Raw genomic sequence first — 18,364 nt, forward strand, 5'->3', positions numbered from 1 at the left:
CAAATCCAACTGCATCTGGTACTTAAACAACAAATAGATCACTTAAGCCAAAAGACATTTGTTATACCAGAAATACTGTACGCCTCAGCAAAAAAGGAGTTCAGATTTTTACAGATTATAAACATTCCAGTTAAACTTCCATTTTTGTGATGTTTGCCACGTGATTATCAAAGGATGTGGTATCCAATAACCAGAAAGTCTGAAAATGGATGGTGAGTTGAAGTGTCTTTGACCTCCTATTTCTGTGATACCATTTCTTTGATAGGGAAATTTTATAGTTTATATAGTTGAAAGGCTGTTATCCAAAATAATTCAAACTAATTATTCATTAGGTGGTTCAAATAGATGCTACAATGACCCTTTCAATTCCTTTTAAACATAGAAGAATGGACAAATTTGTCTATCATGGGGACTTCATCCTGGAGCGAAAGGCTTGGATTAACTGGGGCCATTTGGAAAATTGCTTGGCAAAACAAATGGTGTTGTTTGTTGACTGGCTAAAAAAATACAAGCAGAAATTAGATTTTATTGCCTTAAAACATTCATAGTTAAGTACAGATATGACAAATACCTAAAAGAGAGAGTTAATATGTAAGTAAAATGCTGTGAAAAGTTGAAAGGAAGATACTATTCTGGCTAGGTTTATTAGTAAACCTTTATAGGGGAAGTAAGCTTTGTAAGCATGGAAAGTTTTTGAATATATGGAGATGGGAGGGAGGGTTAAGCCAGACATATAGAAGGAATGATCGGAACAAAGGTATGGGAGTAGGAACAAAAGGGCTAAGAAAAGAAATGGCAAATTGCTAAATTTTCCTGGTGTATGAGTTATATATGGACTTGTAACAATGGATATGATTCTGTGGGCAGGTTAGGAATAAATTTTATAGGTTACATTAGCTGGGATTCAGTTGTAGATAACATAATCCACTGTAGCTAGTTTAAGCCAAAGGGAATTAAACAGATGATTACATATCTTACAGTATCATTGGAAAGTCTCGAGGAGATGTTCTGGGCTGAGCTTTCAGAATTACTTCATAGTCTCAGGATCATATCATGAAAATGGCTTAGCTTGGGAACAATTGCCGTAGTAGTCACCACAGAAAGATACCTTACTTCCCGTGACATAATTGAGCAAGAGACTGGTTCAACAGAAGCTGCCACTGCAGCTCAGCATCCAAAAATAGGCATTGACTGTACAGAAGAGATTGTTAGATAGTTGCAGCATGCACCTATCTCCACGTTTACTGAAGATCCATGTGCCTGCCATTTGATATTCCCACTTTCTCATCCCAAGTCCTGAAAGGGTATCTGTTTCTTAAAGCTAAGTCATATGCAGAGACCTCAGCTGCAAGAAAATTTGAGGCATGTGATCTCTTTTTTTTTTTTAGGCTCTGGCAGGAAATAACACTAAAAGTGGTTGGAGAAGCATTGAGTTAGCCAATCTGTCATATCTTCTAAGGAGATCTTAGATGATAATGCTAGTCATATTGGATTTGGCTTGGTGCCCACTGGGGAACCATCAAAGATTTTTGAGTAAAGAAGGAACATCTTAAAGACTGAATTTTGGGAATACTATTCTTGTAGATGGAAAAAAAATGACTTTTTAGTAATTTAATTCATGTTTCTTACTCAAATAAATTATATAGGCTCTGGTGTTGCATAAATATGTGGCATATTTGACATTACAAATATCCTGAATACAGAACCAATCTAGAGATTTTGATTTCATTGTCACTATATTTAAGAGATAATTAAGTCCTGGCAGAGGAAGTGATGGCCAAGTAAGAGGAAAGTAAAGAAGAAAGTGAAGAAAGACAGTAAGGAAAGAAACTTGAGAAACTGGTATACTTGGGGGTTAGAACGAGTTGGAGGAAATATAAAAGGAGAGATAAGAAGTAGGTGAATCAATCAGCAGGGACATTTAAAGGAGAGAGACAAAGAGTGAGAATGAATCAAAAAGGTGATCAATGGTGATACATGCTGTAGAGTTAAATAAAATTGAGTTTGGAGAATTGACAGTTAAATAGCAGAGAGCTGCTGTGTTTTAAAATATAAATTCCTATAGAGTGGTGAGGATAGGAAGCTACTGAGGATTAGAGACTGAGTGCTCTTTGAGTAGTTAAAGCAGGAAATACAGTGGAGGCAACTAGTGTAGACTTCTCTGTGAGTGGGGATTGCCGGGAGAGGGAGAGGAAGAGGGAGAGAAAATGAAAATGGCTTTTAATTGGAGTGTTTCACTAATGTTTACTATAATTATTGATATGATTGTATTTATAGCTACCCTTTTATTACTTATTTCCCATTTGCTCCCTCAGATTTCAAAAGACTTCTTTTGGATTAATTATATATATTTTAGAAATTCATTTTACTTTATTGGCTATTTAGATATGTCTGTATGTTTTACTGTATTTTTTGTTTACCTCAGAGAAGGTTAGTATGTAGTCCTTACTTTTCAGTCTGTTGAGAGTTGGTATTTTGTTAATTCACCTAAAATGTATAGGCTTTGCAACTACATATGTCCATCCACCTTCATCCCTATCCTTTTTGCTATAATATATATTATTTGTGCAAACCTCATAGTATGTTATAATGTTTGCTTTGAACTGTCATATGTTTTAAAGATATTAAGAGAAAAAATACAATTTTTAATAGTTATTCATATAATTTCTAATGCTCTCTATTCTTTTCTGTAGAGATGAATTATCATCTGATGTCATTTCCCTTTAGTGTAGACAATTTCATTTAGAATTTCCTATAGTGAAGGACTGCTGCCAGCAAATTCTTAGTTGTCTTTTTCTGAAAATGTTTTTATTTTCTCTTCATCTTTAAAGAATATTTTTGGTTAATACAGAATTCTATGTTGAGAATTTTTTCAGCAATTTAAAGATTTTGTCCCTTGCCTAACCATGTCTCTAATGAGAACCACAAAGTAATTAGTATATACTAGATGATTTTTCTCTGGCTGCTTTTGAGATGTTTCAGTCAGTCTTTATTTTCATCTGTATGATGTACCAGGTGTGGTTTTCTGTGGATTCATTCTTCTTAGAGTTTGCTGAGTTTCTGTAATCTGTATATTTATGTTCTTCAACAAATTTGGGAAAATTTGAATCATTATTTCCTGAAGTATTTTTCTGCCCTTATCTTTTTCTTCACTCCTTTTATAACTGTAAATGCATATATGTTATATCTTGTAATATTTGCCTGAGGTCCTAGAGGATCTGTTCATTTTTGAAAATAAACTTTATATTTTGGAATGATTTTAAGCTTACAGAAATTTGCAAGGCAGGGATGAGTGTTCTTATATACCCTTCATCCAGTTTACTCCATTGCAGACATCTTATGTTACCACTGTACCTTTGTTCAAATTTAGAAGCCAACACTGATGCATTATTGTTAAATAATTTCAGGCTTTATTTGTATTTCACCATTTTTCATCAATGTCCCCTTTCTTCCCTAGGACTCAATGCAGTGTACCTCATTGCATTTAGTCATCAAATCTCCTTAGTCTCCTTTGGTTGTTGTGACACCTTCTCAGTATTTCATGACTTTGAGAGTTTTGAGGATTACTGCTAAAATATTTTATAGAATGTCAGCAATTTGTGTTTGATGTTTTCTCATGATTAAACTGGGGTTACGAGTTTCTGAAAAGAATACTGCAGAGGTGAAATGCCCTTCTTATTACATCATGTGAGGAGTTATATGATATTCACATGATATTCCTGGTAATGTTAACATCACCAGTTGGACAAGATAGTGTCCCTACACCTTCTCTACAGTAAAGTTAGAATTTTTGCCTTACCTTTGAAACTGAATTGGTAAGTCCTGCTCACTCCATGGGTGGGAGATTAAGCTTGACCTCTTAGAGGGGAAATAGCTATATATATTACTTGAAATTCTTCTATAAGAAACATTTGTCTCTCCTTTCCTTTTTATTTCTTCAATCATGTATATGTATGAATATATATGTATTATATATATAATTTATATATTATATATGCTTTGGATTATAATCCAGTATTACATTACTTTTTTTGTAGCTCATATTGTTCCAGCATTGACTATTGGGAATATTTTCAGTTTGGTTTGTGTACCACTTTGACATTCCCCCATCTGTTTGTTTTTTGAGCATTTCTTACTTTTTCTAAGATTCTCCAAGCTCATTGTATTTTTTCCCTTCTCCAGGCGTAAAATCAGCCAGTTCTCCAGGAATATCGATCTTTTCACTGGAGAACAGTATTTAGAAAAGAAGCTGTGGACTCTAGGTAGTGTTCATTTTTATCATTTTTTCATTGTTTTTTCATATTAGCATAATTTGTGTTCATATATTTTCAAGTTTTCTAATTCTGTTCTTTCCATTCTGCTGGTAAACTTTTCTCTTCTCAGCCATATTTCTGGCCATATTTTTTACAGAGAAATTTTCTCAATCCAGACTTCCAATTCAATTTTTTTTATAGCTTGCACCTCTCTACTGTGATTTCATATTTGTTGATTCATTTCAGGCTTATTTTCCTTTTCCTTTATTTCCTTGACATAGTTATTATGGCTGCTTTAACTTCTTTTAAACATCTGGGTCATCTTGAGATTTGTCTCTGTTGACTATATTTCTCTTGAGAAACATTTTCCTGTATTTTTCTGCTATAAGCTGTGTCCTGGGAATTGTGAGTGGCATATTACAGAAAATCTGGGTTCTGTTATATTCCTTTGAGAATGTTGATTTATACCCTCCTCCCAACCTGCAATCCTTTTTTTTAGCTATAATTTAACCTTTCTAGACTCATAAACTGCAAGCTTTGTGTTTCTTGAATTAGGCAATACCATAAATCTCAGCTGTTTTTGAGCTTTGTCTGTGATGCTTACGGCCTGCCTTATGCATGTGTGGTTCAGGGAGCAGCAATTTGAGACAAGTTTATGTGTAGAATTTGGAGTGTACCTTACTGACTCTCCCCTTTGTTATATTTGCTTCTAGTTCCTCAAAAGAGTGTCCCATAGGTTTTGTAATAAAAATTTGAACTGCTTCACATGGGGCTGACAGGGTGAAATTCAGGCTAAAATGCTTTAAAATAAAAAAAAAAATTATCCAGTGCTAGTTCCTTCTTAGAATCTCCTCCAGAATCTGCCTAGTTTTAGTCACTCTCTAGTGTTTTCAGATAATTGTTTCTTTTCTATTTTGATTAGAATTCGTAGTTATTTATAAGTCTTTTGGTCCAATAGGACCATGCTTTAAGCAGAAGCATTAAGATAACAAAATTTTGGGGAAAATACACTTGGTTTTGAAATATCTTGAGAAATTATCAAACTTCACTTCTCATGCAAGGTATCATATACTAAATGTACTCATTTACACTTAGAATTAACAGAAAATGAAATAAACCAAGCAAAGCTGACTGGTGAAAAGAGAGGGGCATCCTAGTATTAAAAGATCTATGCTTAAATAGGAAAATTTAAGACTTCAAAGAGTGACTGTAAGCCTACTTTTGCTCCATAACTCCCTAATAATGTGAATCACTAATATGTGGAATACACATCTAGACTATGGTAGAAATTTCAAATTATAACAGTTAGGACTACGTGAATGTAAATATATCCAAGTAAAGCAATATAATTTTATCACATTTTTTTCTCTATTTTATTTTTTAGTTCTGAAAGAACAAAAATGCATGATTGGCTGTTCATTATGCCTATTCTTGTTATCCAACAAAAGTCCTGTTCATGAATAGCATTGCCTTAGAAACCTCAGAAGTTAAATTTGCAGCTCTCTTGCCAGACACACTCAATGTAGGCATTGTCAGGACTGTTTTTTCATTTTTCAATAGAATCCAGCTTTTACTAATAAATATATATTCTTCTAAAATACTTATTTAAATTTAGAAACCTTGTCTAAGTGAAGGAAAGATCAGCTTATTCTTCACAAAAGATGTAGGCTAAAATTTTGCCAAGTTAATTTTTAAAAGACTGACAATAATACAACTTTTTAAATGAAATTCAGGTTTATTCAAATTCAGTTTTTAAGATTGAATTTGGCCAGTGCTGTTGCTTGTATATTAATATGAAATAATTGATTGTACTGTATATTTTACTTTCTTTTCCTGTCAATGTCAATATCAAAAATAGTGGGAAATTGTTTCTACTTGCAAAATGCAATTTTTGTCTGCTCATTATGTTTATGTATGTTTCTTGAAATAATGTATTGTGCTGTATATTTTTAAATTTTAATTGTAACAATTCATATGACATTTGTAACTTTTTAATAAACTAATCACACAGGATAGGCTTATATTATAGTGTTTTCCCTCTTTCATATTTTGAAAAGCATGTGATAGAGACTAAGTAGCTTATATGCACTTGTTTTTTTTTTTTTGAGGCACTCGCAAGGACAGTTTTCTATATTTTGCTCTTAAAACTGCTGTTAAATTAATGAGTTATTAGCCCATGCAGTTTTCGATTCTGTAATTATGAACATCAGAGAAAGTAATAAGATAACAGCTTTAGTAACGTATGGTTTTTGAACACAACTTTTCCATTTAATTTTTCTTAAGGGCTCCAACTTTTCAAATTAAATCCTGCTTAAAGGTACTTTTCTGGTGATTTTATGTTGTTTATTTAAAGAAGACTATAAATAAGAAAACAGAGCAAAGTTTAATGATACTGCTTAGGTTTGCATTCTAGTTCCATCATTTATTAATTATGCATCCATGAGCAACTACCTCAGCGTTCTTCTCTGTTAAATGGAGGGAATATAAGTGCTTTCTATATAGACTTGTTGATAAGATTCAAGGATTAAATGAACTATTCCCTATAGAGGTCTCAGGGAGGCACCTGCTACATAGCAGGCATGCCATAGAATTAGGCACTGATTCCATGTATTGCGGACATTTGCACAATGCAGCAAGACGTTAGGTAACATTAAATATGTTAGCATTTATATAGAGTTAAAAAAAAACCTGTTTTACTTTATGTGAAATGTTGAAATTCTTCTGTGTATGCTTTTTTTGTATATTAGTGTCCATCATGACACATGATTATTTCCTGGTGATGTCTCATAGAGAACTGAAATCTAATTACACAGAGAATATCCTTTAAAAAAATCCATGAATAGTCGCTCTTTATGGTAAGAGGAGTTATTTATAAGAGAATTGTTCCTTCAGTATAGACTTCTCTTTCTCCTCTCATATCTTAACAATATTTCTGGTATTTAGCACTAGCAATATATTTCCAAACTCTGCTTTTCAATATACCAAGTAATTTCTCTGTCTCTCTTAACACCAGGTAATTTTTTAAGCTCTTCTCAGCAATGTTGCTCCCACCTAGACACAACCCACTCTGCTTCTTCCATAAAATAGTGATAAATGAGTAGAGCAGTGACCCTTTATAATGAGAAATATCACAAGACTGCCTTTCTCACAGTACTTCAAGTGCATTTCCTCCTGAAAGATCATAAGAAACTGCCTTTTATGCTCTTTTCTCTGTAAAATTGGTCAGCTCTTGGATTTTGTGCTGATTCTTTCATGTGTAGAACCAGACAGGATAAAATTCACCATACTCTATTAAAATAATCAAAGGTTTTGGAAGCCTGTTCATGTATTTATTTAAGTGGGCAGAATCATAAAAATAATGTGAATATATTTACTTTATCATATTGTTGAAACTCAGTGAATATTTCCTTATGTATTTAGACTTCTGAGTTGTAAAATTCTATCCTAAATATCCTGAGTTTAAGAACAGTAAGAATATTACAATGAATTGAGCATTTGATAAAATAGACTTCCGTTCTCACATGTATAAAAGCAGCACATATATTATAGTTTAATCTTTTAGATGAACCCAGGCAGAACTAAGCATCTGGATTAAGTCAGGTTGTGAGAAGTCATCAGTTAGTTTTTTTGTGGATAAACCAGTGCTACTCCAGATATTTTGGACCTGTAGATGTTAATTTTACTCTTTCAGGGAAAAACATTATTCCTAAATTTTCTTTAGTTATTTGTAATAATGAGAGTAAACTGTACTTAAGCGTCTGTGATAGATAATTTGGTGATATGGTAGTAAGTAAATTCTTAACTGGTGTTTCTGAATCTGGTAAAAAAAAAACAAAATAAAACAAAAACACAATACTATCACCATAATAATAAAAAGCAATGTGGGATAAGTGCTTAATGCATTGAAACTCAACAAAGAAAAGCTTCTAATTAGAGAACAAAGGAAATAAAATATGGAATTACTAACTTTTGAGAATGGAGTAAGACAAGGCAGAATTTTGATTAAATGAACTGCATTTAAACTAGAGGACATTATAGAAGCAAAGATGTGCGTGGAGAGATGGGTGAGGGCAAAGTTCACAATATCACAGTATATAAGCTGAGAAACTACTTGTTGGTGGGGTCTGGTGTCCCAGGTGGATGCATATGGCCCGCCTAATCTCTTGGTGTCATACTGAAAGAGATGCATGTGAAACACTGGTGAAGGCACCATGATTGTGCTTTAGGGAAGCGTTCCTGTCCCTTCTACTGTTAGACTTTCTTTTATCACCAGCATGAGAATCACCTTGTGAGTGGGAGAATATTCAAAGCTCAGCCTTCAGGATTGGAGACTAGATGTTAGCAATTTCTGTGAGTACTGAGAAAGCCATCTGTGCAAACTTTGAGATTTGGAGTCGCGGGAGGGGCTGTGGGATATTGCAGTTCCTCCTACTGGTGGGAGGAAGTGACTGTACCATAGGAAGCTGATGTTTGGGTGCTGTCTCTCAAACTAGAAGAGGAAGAAAAAAATCAGTTTCTGTCAGTTTGTTGCTAAGTAAACTAGACAGAGAGATCATGGGGTACTGGTTATATAAAAGGTATGTTTATAAGATAGTGATAGTTTATAGGATAGTTTAATTTGCATGAAGCAGCATATGAGTGAGAAAGTGTTAAAAAAAGTAAGTTTCAGGAAGGATTGTGAATGATACGGAATCTTTCTGATTTTGAAATGACATTCAGAAGATAGTAAAAAAATTTTAAGCTTTAGAGAGTGTAAGTGTTATGATCAAAATGATGCTCAGGAAATTAATCTAGCAGTGATGTACAGGATGATGATACATGAAAGAATGCCTGGAGCCAGGATACCTACTTGGAAGCTATTAAAGGTGATCCATTAATAAGGTGTTATACAAAAAAAGTGACAGTAGGAATTGAGAAAGAGATGAATATGAGGAAAGTTATAAATGACAAAATTATAGACAACTAAATGATATGAGAGAGTGATCACTTGTGAGTTTTTAAGCTTGAATTATAATCCAAATGGAAAACTTTCTGATTAAAGTGCATTAGGGAAAGGTGAGAGGTCTCAGACAGGTAATGTTATAAAGCTAATGGCATACATATGAAACAACTAAGTGCGTTCTGGTAGATCTTAGAGATATATTGGAGCTGAAGGTATAGGTGAAAAGTTATGTACCAATAAACAATGCCTCAAGTCTAAAGAGTCTACATAAATTGGAAGTGTCTACATTCACAGATCAAAAGAATTAGCAGTTGATGGGCTAAGATTGTCAATAGATTTGAAACTGAGAGTGGGAAGGTCTTTAAAAAGTCTCTTAGATTCAAAGGCAAATAACTCTGGAGGCTTTTTATCTAAGTTCTCCGGGTACAGAGATAGATATTCTGGGAGTGCTTGAAGCAAAAGATAGTCAGCAGCAAATTTAACAGGTGCTTTCTTTGATACGAATGTCGTGGGCAGTGGTTTTTTTAATGTTATCAATCATTTTCTTCTCTAAAGGTTTCAATTCTGTTCCTCTTTAAAGGGTGAGTGGACATTTCTTTAAGTCACTGCATTGTGTGTTTACAACATAGCCTCCAATAACATTACCTGGATGATTACCACAATGAAAGGAAATAGAATGTGACTTACTTGACTTTAGAAAGGGTCTTCTGAAAAGAAATTTTAACTCAGCACTCAATAAGAGAACGTGGCTTGAGTTTTGTATATTCTCAGCGTGGTTATGCGTACCACTTACAACACTGTTGCATCCTATATGAGGCAGTATTGCAGAGACTAAAGGCAAATACTAAACAAGTCTGGCTTTCAGTCATCCTTTTGTCATGTCACAGTTACATAATTTGAAGAGAATTAGTTTTCTGTGTGTCTAAAATAGAGCTGGCAATATTTTTCTTCTAAAGTTTTGAGGAAAGAATGAGTTTATAAAGAGCACAGCATAAAAACTAGTACATATTGAGCACTAAGTAAGTACTTGTTTTCCTTATAACTAATTAAGCTATCTTATTCTATGCTACAGCGCTAGGGCTCTAATGACCTGTGAATAGCCAAGGCCACCAAAGGACAAGTCATCTAATGTGCAGTTTTCTTGAGTTTGTGTTGATGAATTATCAACTTTAAGTTTCTCAGGAGATTCTCCTGCTTATAGTCATTCCCATGATGCAGTTGGTGTTGATTGGTATGAATTGATAGTTTATATTACAGATAGCATTGCATTAGAAGTGGAAACTTTTATCATTGTGACATGAAAAAAATACAGTCTCAATGCCAAAAACTTGATTTTTTTTTTAAAGGATTTAAGCTCTAGGATTTGAGGTCTGGAGGTCAAATTTGTTTTTTCAGAAAATCTTAATGAAGTAAAAATGTTATTAATACTAATGACTCTCAGTCCCCCTTAATGGATTTATACTGCCTCCTGTTAGCCATTGTCCTCTGTGATTATGATTGCTACCTTGTCCACAGGAGGTAGAGAGGAGAATGTGGCATTTTCCAATCTTAGAGTCTCCAAATCTTGTGCTTTCTTTTGGAACACAATCCCAAACTTTTTTTGAGAAATCCTCTCACTTAGTATTTACTTTCATACTCAATTTATAATCAAATATTGTATTCATTTTGTGTTGCTGAGTAGGAAAAAAAAATCACAATCTTAACAGCTTATAAAGACCAAACATGTCTTTCTGATCTTCCTTTTCCTATGAATAAGGAGTACAGTCACATCTTATTTGGGTCCTCTGTAGTTCCCAAAACTGCATTCAAGATGTCAGTCAGTCTGAGTTCCTTATTGGAGCTCAGAATCCTCTTGCAAGTTCATGTAGTTGTTGGCAGGATTCGTTCCCTTATAGCTGTAGATTTCATGATGTCTTTTTTCTTCAAGGCTAGCAGGAAAGAGCTTATTATTTATTTCATTAAGTTTTGACCTCTAGAACCTCTTTAAAGGAGCTCATCTGATGAGGTAAAACCCATGCAGTGTAATCTCATTGATTAACTTAAAATCAGATGATTAGGGATCTTAATTGTATCTGCAGAATTCTTTGAACTTCGTCTTGTAATATCACTGTTATAATTATATTATATATTTGACATATTCTGTTGCTTAAAAGCAAGTTGCATTTCAACTAGTTTAAGTTTAGAAGTGTATTTATTAATTCTTGTAACCAAACTAAGAAAATGAGAAGAGTTGGGATGAAGATAAATACAGAGACTCAGATTTTATCAGATTTATTTTCCTTCTGTCTTCTGCTCCTATGTCTGTGTTTAGGCTCTCAAACCAGCTGTTTTCATTAGGCTAAAACAATGACCAGGGAAGCTTTGAAGCTCATGTAATCAGAGACTTGGAAACTGAAATTAAAGAACCTTTTCTCTTTCTTTCATTTTAGAGAATGCCACAGAGATGTTATGATTTGCTCCATCATGGATCATATCCCCATATCTTTAAAGGAAGTTAGAGTAATGTGATAGGAGACTCCTTCAGTATCATTTAAATAAAAGGGAGAGGATAATTTTCCAAAACAATGATGGGTAGCACTGACATGTCCATTATTGGAGTTGTTGTAAATTGAGAAACTATCTCCAATTTTTTAAGCTGGTGCCCAAGCCAGAATGTTTTCCTCTGAGATGAAGAGGAAATATTAGGAGTCACAGAGCCTTGGAAATTTGTGCCTGGCAGGAATGATTTGTGTCTTTTCAGTTTCTTTCATCAGTGTCTTATAATTTTTGGTGTATGTGTCTTTTTTTTTCCTTTATATAGTCATTTATTGCTGTGAATTTCCCTCTTAGAACTGTTTTTGCTACATCTGATAAGTTCTGGTATATTGTATTTCCATTTCATTTGTCTCAAGATACTTTAATTTCCCTTTTGACATTTTCTTTGACCCATAGTTGTTCAGGAGTTTGTTGCTTAATTTTCATGTATTTGTGAATTTTCCAGCTTTCCTTCTGTTAATGATTTCTAATTGAATATCACTGTAGTTGGGAAAGATACTTAACATAATTTCTATCTTTTTGAATTCGTTGAGACTGGCTTTATGGCCTAACATATGATATATCCTAGAAGATTTTGCATGTGTGCTTGAGAAAATGTGTATTCAGCTGCCGTTGGATGGAATGTTTTGTATATGTCTGTTAGGTCCATTTGGCTTGTAGTAGTATACAAATCCACTCTTTCCTTATTAATTGCCTACCTAGATGTTTTATCCATTTTTGAGAGTGAGATATTAAAGTCTCAAACTATTACTGTATTGCTCTTTATGTCTCCTTTTAGTCCTATTAGCATTTGCTGTATATATTTAGGTGCTCCAACATTGATTGCACTCCATTAACATCTAAGTTCTTTGTTCATACTCTTTAAATATGTCAGTGAAGGAGTCAGAGCACTGGTATTATCATTTCTTTTTACAGGTAGGAAGGTTTAAATATATTTCCTGGAATGGTAGTGCTGTTTGAATTAGAACCCAAATCTTGGTTGACTTGGCTGGGGCTAGACTTAAGGGGAGCTGCCTTGTATGAATATTCTTGACCCAGCCCTAACCTTGCCACCACTTTGCTCAGGGTGGCAGTGGGACTGTTGACATAATAATACCTGCCATCACTCCATGCCTTTGAAGGCTGAGTTTTCCATATGATTGGAGTGGTTCAATCATTCCACATAGGGCCTTTGCACTTCATGTTACCTGTCTCTAGAAATTATTCACACAAATATTCTCGTGAACTGCTATAATTTTTCCTTTAGGGCTATTCTCAAATGCTAATTGCTGAGAGGGTGATCTTCCTTGACCACCCTATCAAAGAACACACCTAAGTTCATTTTCTATCCCCTTACTTTGGTCTGTTTTCTGTCACTACACTCATCTTTCCCTGACATAACTCTATTTATCTGTCTATATCTCAACTCTAATATAAGCTCCATAGAGGAGGAACTTTTTTTGTTGTTGCCATTGTGTTTACAACATATGAAACTTGAGGGGTGGGGATAGGGTTGATTGTATATACTGTGTAAGTTGATGGTACAGCAAAGAGAGGATATTCGAATTGAAATGTTTCTCCACAACCAGACAGTGACTGAATTAACATGTTACTTGCTTAATGTCTTATAAGGACCAGAGACAATTAAAATATAGCAGCCTAGCCATAAAATCAGGTGTACAAATCTTACTCTGGTTTTGAGTGATTCTACATAATCATGACTGATTGCAGAAGAAGTTAATTAATGGGTATTGATAGATGCAGACAATAACAGAAAAATAGAAAATATGGAGAAAGCAGGTTGAGATTTAAAGCCCACATACTGTTTTTTTTCCTCTAATTTTACTGATACCTTATTAAACTCTCAGAACTAGGTACTTGAATATTTCCTGAATGATCCTAGAATACTTTTTGTCCTTTACATTTTCTTCATTGCTCTTCAGTTGGAAAAGTAATGCATGCTTATCACAATGGGTAAATAAGTTTTAAAATGTATAAAGAAAAAATGAATAATTTTATCCATTTATACTCCATCTTTCAATAATGTAACCTAGTATACTTTTTATTCTCTATGTCTTTAAATAATTATCTCCACATATATTTATAAAAACTAGAATTATACTGCGTAATAATGTATAATTTGCTTTTTTCAGTTAATGAGATATCGTGGTCACTCTTCCAAACCAGAAATATAAAATCTTATACTAAAAGCTGCATGTTATTTATCATGGACATATTGTCATTTATAAAACCATTCTCTTATTGATGGGTATTACAGTTGGTTCTAGTTTTTTGCCATCATAAAAAATACTTCAGCAAATACATTGTGTAAATGTATGTTTTGCATATAGTAGATTCCCAAAAGGGAGATTACTAGATCAAAGGCTTTGTGCACTTCTAATTTTAAAAGATAATGAAGGATTATTTTCCAAAAAGATTGTAAAATATTTATCTTGCTTAAAATTCACAAAGATTGTCAAGATACTCGTGGGCTTCCTGCTGTTTTATTATGAATTCCAGATGATTCAGCTATAATTTCCAAATCTAAAAAAAGGAAAAAGTCTTAACGTCCATAATCATGGGCATTACATGGACATATACAAATATCCATACAAATGTATGTTTTTCAAATTCTACTGAATTGCCTGATGCCAAGTTATTAAAAGTATGTGGAACTTTGAATTGAATATGTTTGCATAAACCAGAATCTTCAGTTTCTCTCTAAGAAAAATATTCAGGAGCACAAAGAATAAAAAATTAAATAAACAGACAAAATTTCTTATCTGTAATGGTTGTCAGAAGCAGAGTATACAGGACACAAACCATGCAGTAGTGAACACATGTTGTTGAGAGAATTCTCAGCAGTTTAGCAGCATTTTTCAAGCAGATTTCTCTCCTCAGCAAGACTACTGTGCTGGTTCTTGAGATACATCCCTCCTTCCCCTAGTAGTATAACTAGGACTGATTCATAGCATAACTGGGGCAGAACCAGGGATGAAAAAGAACAAGGAAGTAAGAGGCCTCTACCACAAAGAAACTGTAAGACCTAGCCTCAGGAGCTGGGGTAGTACCTGTGGAACTAGATCCTGAGGATGCTTGATGAAAGGGGTCAGGACAGAAATCAAATAAGGGAGAGGTTATTGATTTGAGGGCACTCTCCTGAAATGGAGGATTTAATGTCCTGCCAAAGATCACGGCATGTGGGCAAGCATACTGTAGCCATGTTAAATGAAGTTTAGCAGCTAAAATTTTTATGTCAATAATAGAATAAGGATGAAAAACTAAGAGAAATGTGCATGCTGGAGTGAATGTGCTATGTAATGTTGGAAGATCTGTCAGATTACTGTGTTCTATGAAAATGTCCAGGGCATAGACCATTTATCAAGGTCATAAAGCAAGCACTGATAAGAAAGGCATCAGCATCACTGAATAGTTCAATGATTATTCTCTGTTGCTCAGGTATGTTGGTAGGAGAGTCCATTACTTAACTGGGTAAAAAGCCATAATCCCTGCCCAGGATCCAGAGTTCTGTCAATTTTCAGACTTGTGATCTATTGATTGAAAAAAAAAAAGCTCCATTGCCAGGAAAGGCGCTCTTCTATACCATGGCAGGTGTACATGGTAATAAATCTTCATGTTCTAACCCCAAAGGAACCTACAATGATTCACTTGAATTGCTGTATACTGTGGGAAGGGGAATATTTTGAGGACCCAAATGATAGTGGTCATTGTCTCTTGTTAAAATGGGAAGATGTGGAGGTTAGGTAATGAATAGGGTCCTGGCCATGGTCCAGTTCACAGTAGGACTGTTGTAGTGTGATAATTTCCCTGGTACCTGAATATATAGTTGAGAAAGACATAGTTGGTTTAAACCCCATATTGGGCCTTTGCCTTGTATAATAAGATCTATCATAATGTGGAAGGCCAAATAAAAGCCTCTGGCCAAGGTAGTAAGTCCAGACAAAATTGCATCTGGGGATTGGGCCTGGAAATCACTGCCACACTCAGATATTTAAAGGATGAATGGTTGGTCATCCCCATCATAGCTCCATTTAATTCACCATCTTGCTCCCACAGAAACCCGACAGATCCTGGAGAATACTTCAAAGAAGAATTGCAAAATAATGAAACAGAACAATCATTAAATACATTGTTAAATACATTGTTCAAGAAAAGACTTTTCTGAAATAAAAGAGCTAAATTTACACATTGAGAAAGGATATATGCCTGGGAAAATTGACCCAGGCCAGCAGCATGATGTATCCTAGTAAAATTATGGAATGCTAGGGTAAGGGAAAACTTTGAGCTTCCAAAAAGAAGTACTTGTAATGGCAAAATGTCAAATTGGTTTCACATTACTTTTTACCAAGATTCAACATCAGCAGACAATGATGAAACATATACACAGGGGAAGGAAGTGTGTTCTGAAGAATATAAATATGTGAATTTGCTCTACAGCTGTACAGGTTGCAGTCATGCTACTTTGAACGTGCAGGATTTAGGGAAATTTTTTACATGAGCCTTCTGTAAGAAAGTGCTAGAGGATAGACTTTCCATGGCGAAGAGATGAGTGGGGAAACCACACCTAAAGGACTGGCAATGAGAAATGAAAATATTTAACTGTAGAATTACAACTATTATAATGGGTAGCTTTGGAGAACAAAGTAGAATGTAAACGTATGTAAAAAAAGTAGAGATGACATATCTAAGCAGATTTTCTAAGTAGAAGTGTGTTAAAAGATAAACTGAGGCATATTAAAGTGTTTTAATTTATTTGAGCAAAAATAGGTTTGGGTAGGGGCAGTGCCAAACCAGATCTGGTTAAGTGCACTTTGCCAGCGGAAGATAAGGGAAAGACTTCACTAGAGAAGATGTAGACCTAAAAACAGGAAATTACTAGATTGGCCATAGCTTCAAGCCTAGTTGGCTGTTTGTAACTGATTGTCCTTAGGTTTCTATATTGTAACCAGGAGATATTTACTGGCTTACATTTTGGTTTGCTCACATCCGCTGCCATGGCATTAGAGCCACCACAATATAAGGGCCTCCTTGTTCAATTAACAGGGGTAATCAAGTTAGGGATTAAATAGTTTCTCTGATTGCCTCAATTTCTAATAGTTAGAATTCAAAGTAGACTAAAATAATATAACATCAAATATAAGGTTATGCATCTTTAACATTTCAAAGGGACTAAATTAGAAACATAAATCTTACTGACGTATGCATTGGCGCAGAAGAAAGTGTGGAGGAAGAGAGAAGAAATAAGGTCATTTAAATATTGCTCACAATACAAAATTGACATTCTGTAAGTTGAAGGCTAAAGGCATAATGTAAAATTATATAGCTACCAAGGTAGAACAACAACAACAGTACTTTATAAATATAAGAATTACACACACACACACACATAAAGAAGCAAAGAAACAGGTCAGCATGAAAAATAATTATTAAAAAAGCTATGCAACAAAACAAAACCAACTGCTAATGTCAAATGTGTTTGTCATTTTAATAAATAAAAATTCTCAACTCATCTATTAAATGACAGTTTTCTCACAGTGAAAAAGACAACTCTGGACAGTATACCAGAGAACTGTCTAAGACCAAAATGGAAGAAAGGTTCATAATCTTAATATCACAAAGTAGAAGTCAGGACCATAAGCAATAAATGAATTGCAGTCTCTGCCCATGGAGGATTAATGGCCATGTCAGTTGCTGTCCACTGGAAACAACCAGAAAACAGGAACATAAAGTGAAATAATTGTTTTCAGACAGTGGACAGTAGGAGAAAGGGCAGCACTGTGATCTCTGAGAGAAAATAAACAAATGATGTGGACCCTAAGATTGACCTAGGTTAATGACCGTAGGTGTTTTCCTGATTACAGTGCAAGGAGCGGAACCAGCACGAAGACTAGCCGAATTGAAAAGACAGAGATCACAGTTATGGGAGGCTGAGGGGGCTAGAATTGGAAACTTTGAATGAGAATGACTGAGGGAGCTGAAGAAAGAAAGGGAGAGAGAGAGAGGAAGAGTGACAGAGGAAGCAAGAGAGAATAAAAAGTGGCAAGAATGGTAAAAATGTAAATAATATAGAATGTATTTTTTTCATAATTTTATGTTTTTAAAAGATAATTGAAATAACAAAAATGTATAGCTAAAAATAGACAATACTGAAATAGAATTACAAAACATATTCAGATAATCTAAAGGAAGACAAGAAAGGGAAACAAAAAATAGAAACAAATGAAAACAAATATAATACAGTAGATCTCAGTACAACCTTAAGAAACTAAGAATAGAAGGAAATTTTCTCAATCTGACAAAAAGCCACTATGAAAAATTTACAGCTAATATTACATTTAATGATAAAAACAATGTTTTTCCCTAATTAGGCATTAGGCAAGGATATCTCTTTTCATAACCTATATCCAAAATTGTACTGGATGTTCCAGCTAATGAAATAAGGCAAGAAAAATAAACAAAAGGCATAAAATTGTATATAAAGAAGTGAAACTATTTTTGTTCACAGAAAATATATCAAGAAAACTCAAGGGAAAATACACAAATAGCGACTAGACTAGTGAGTCAGTTTACTATGTTTGCCTTACATTACAGAGCATAAGGTCAGTATAAGAAAGCAATTAAACTTTTAAATAGC

This window comes from Vicugna pacos, chromosome 7 (assembly GCF_048564905.1).
Source record: "Vicugna pacos chromosome 7, VicPac4, whole genome shotgun sequence".
Classification (NCBI taxonomy): domain Eukaryota; kingdom Metazoa; phylum Chordata; class Mammalia; order Artiodactyla; family Camelidae; genus Vicugna; species Vicugna pacos.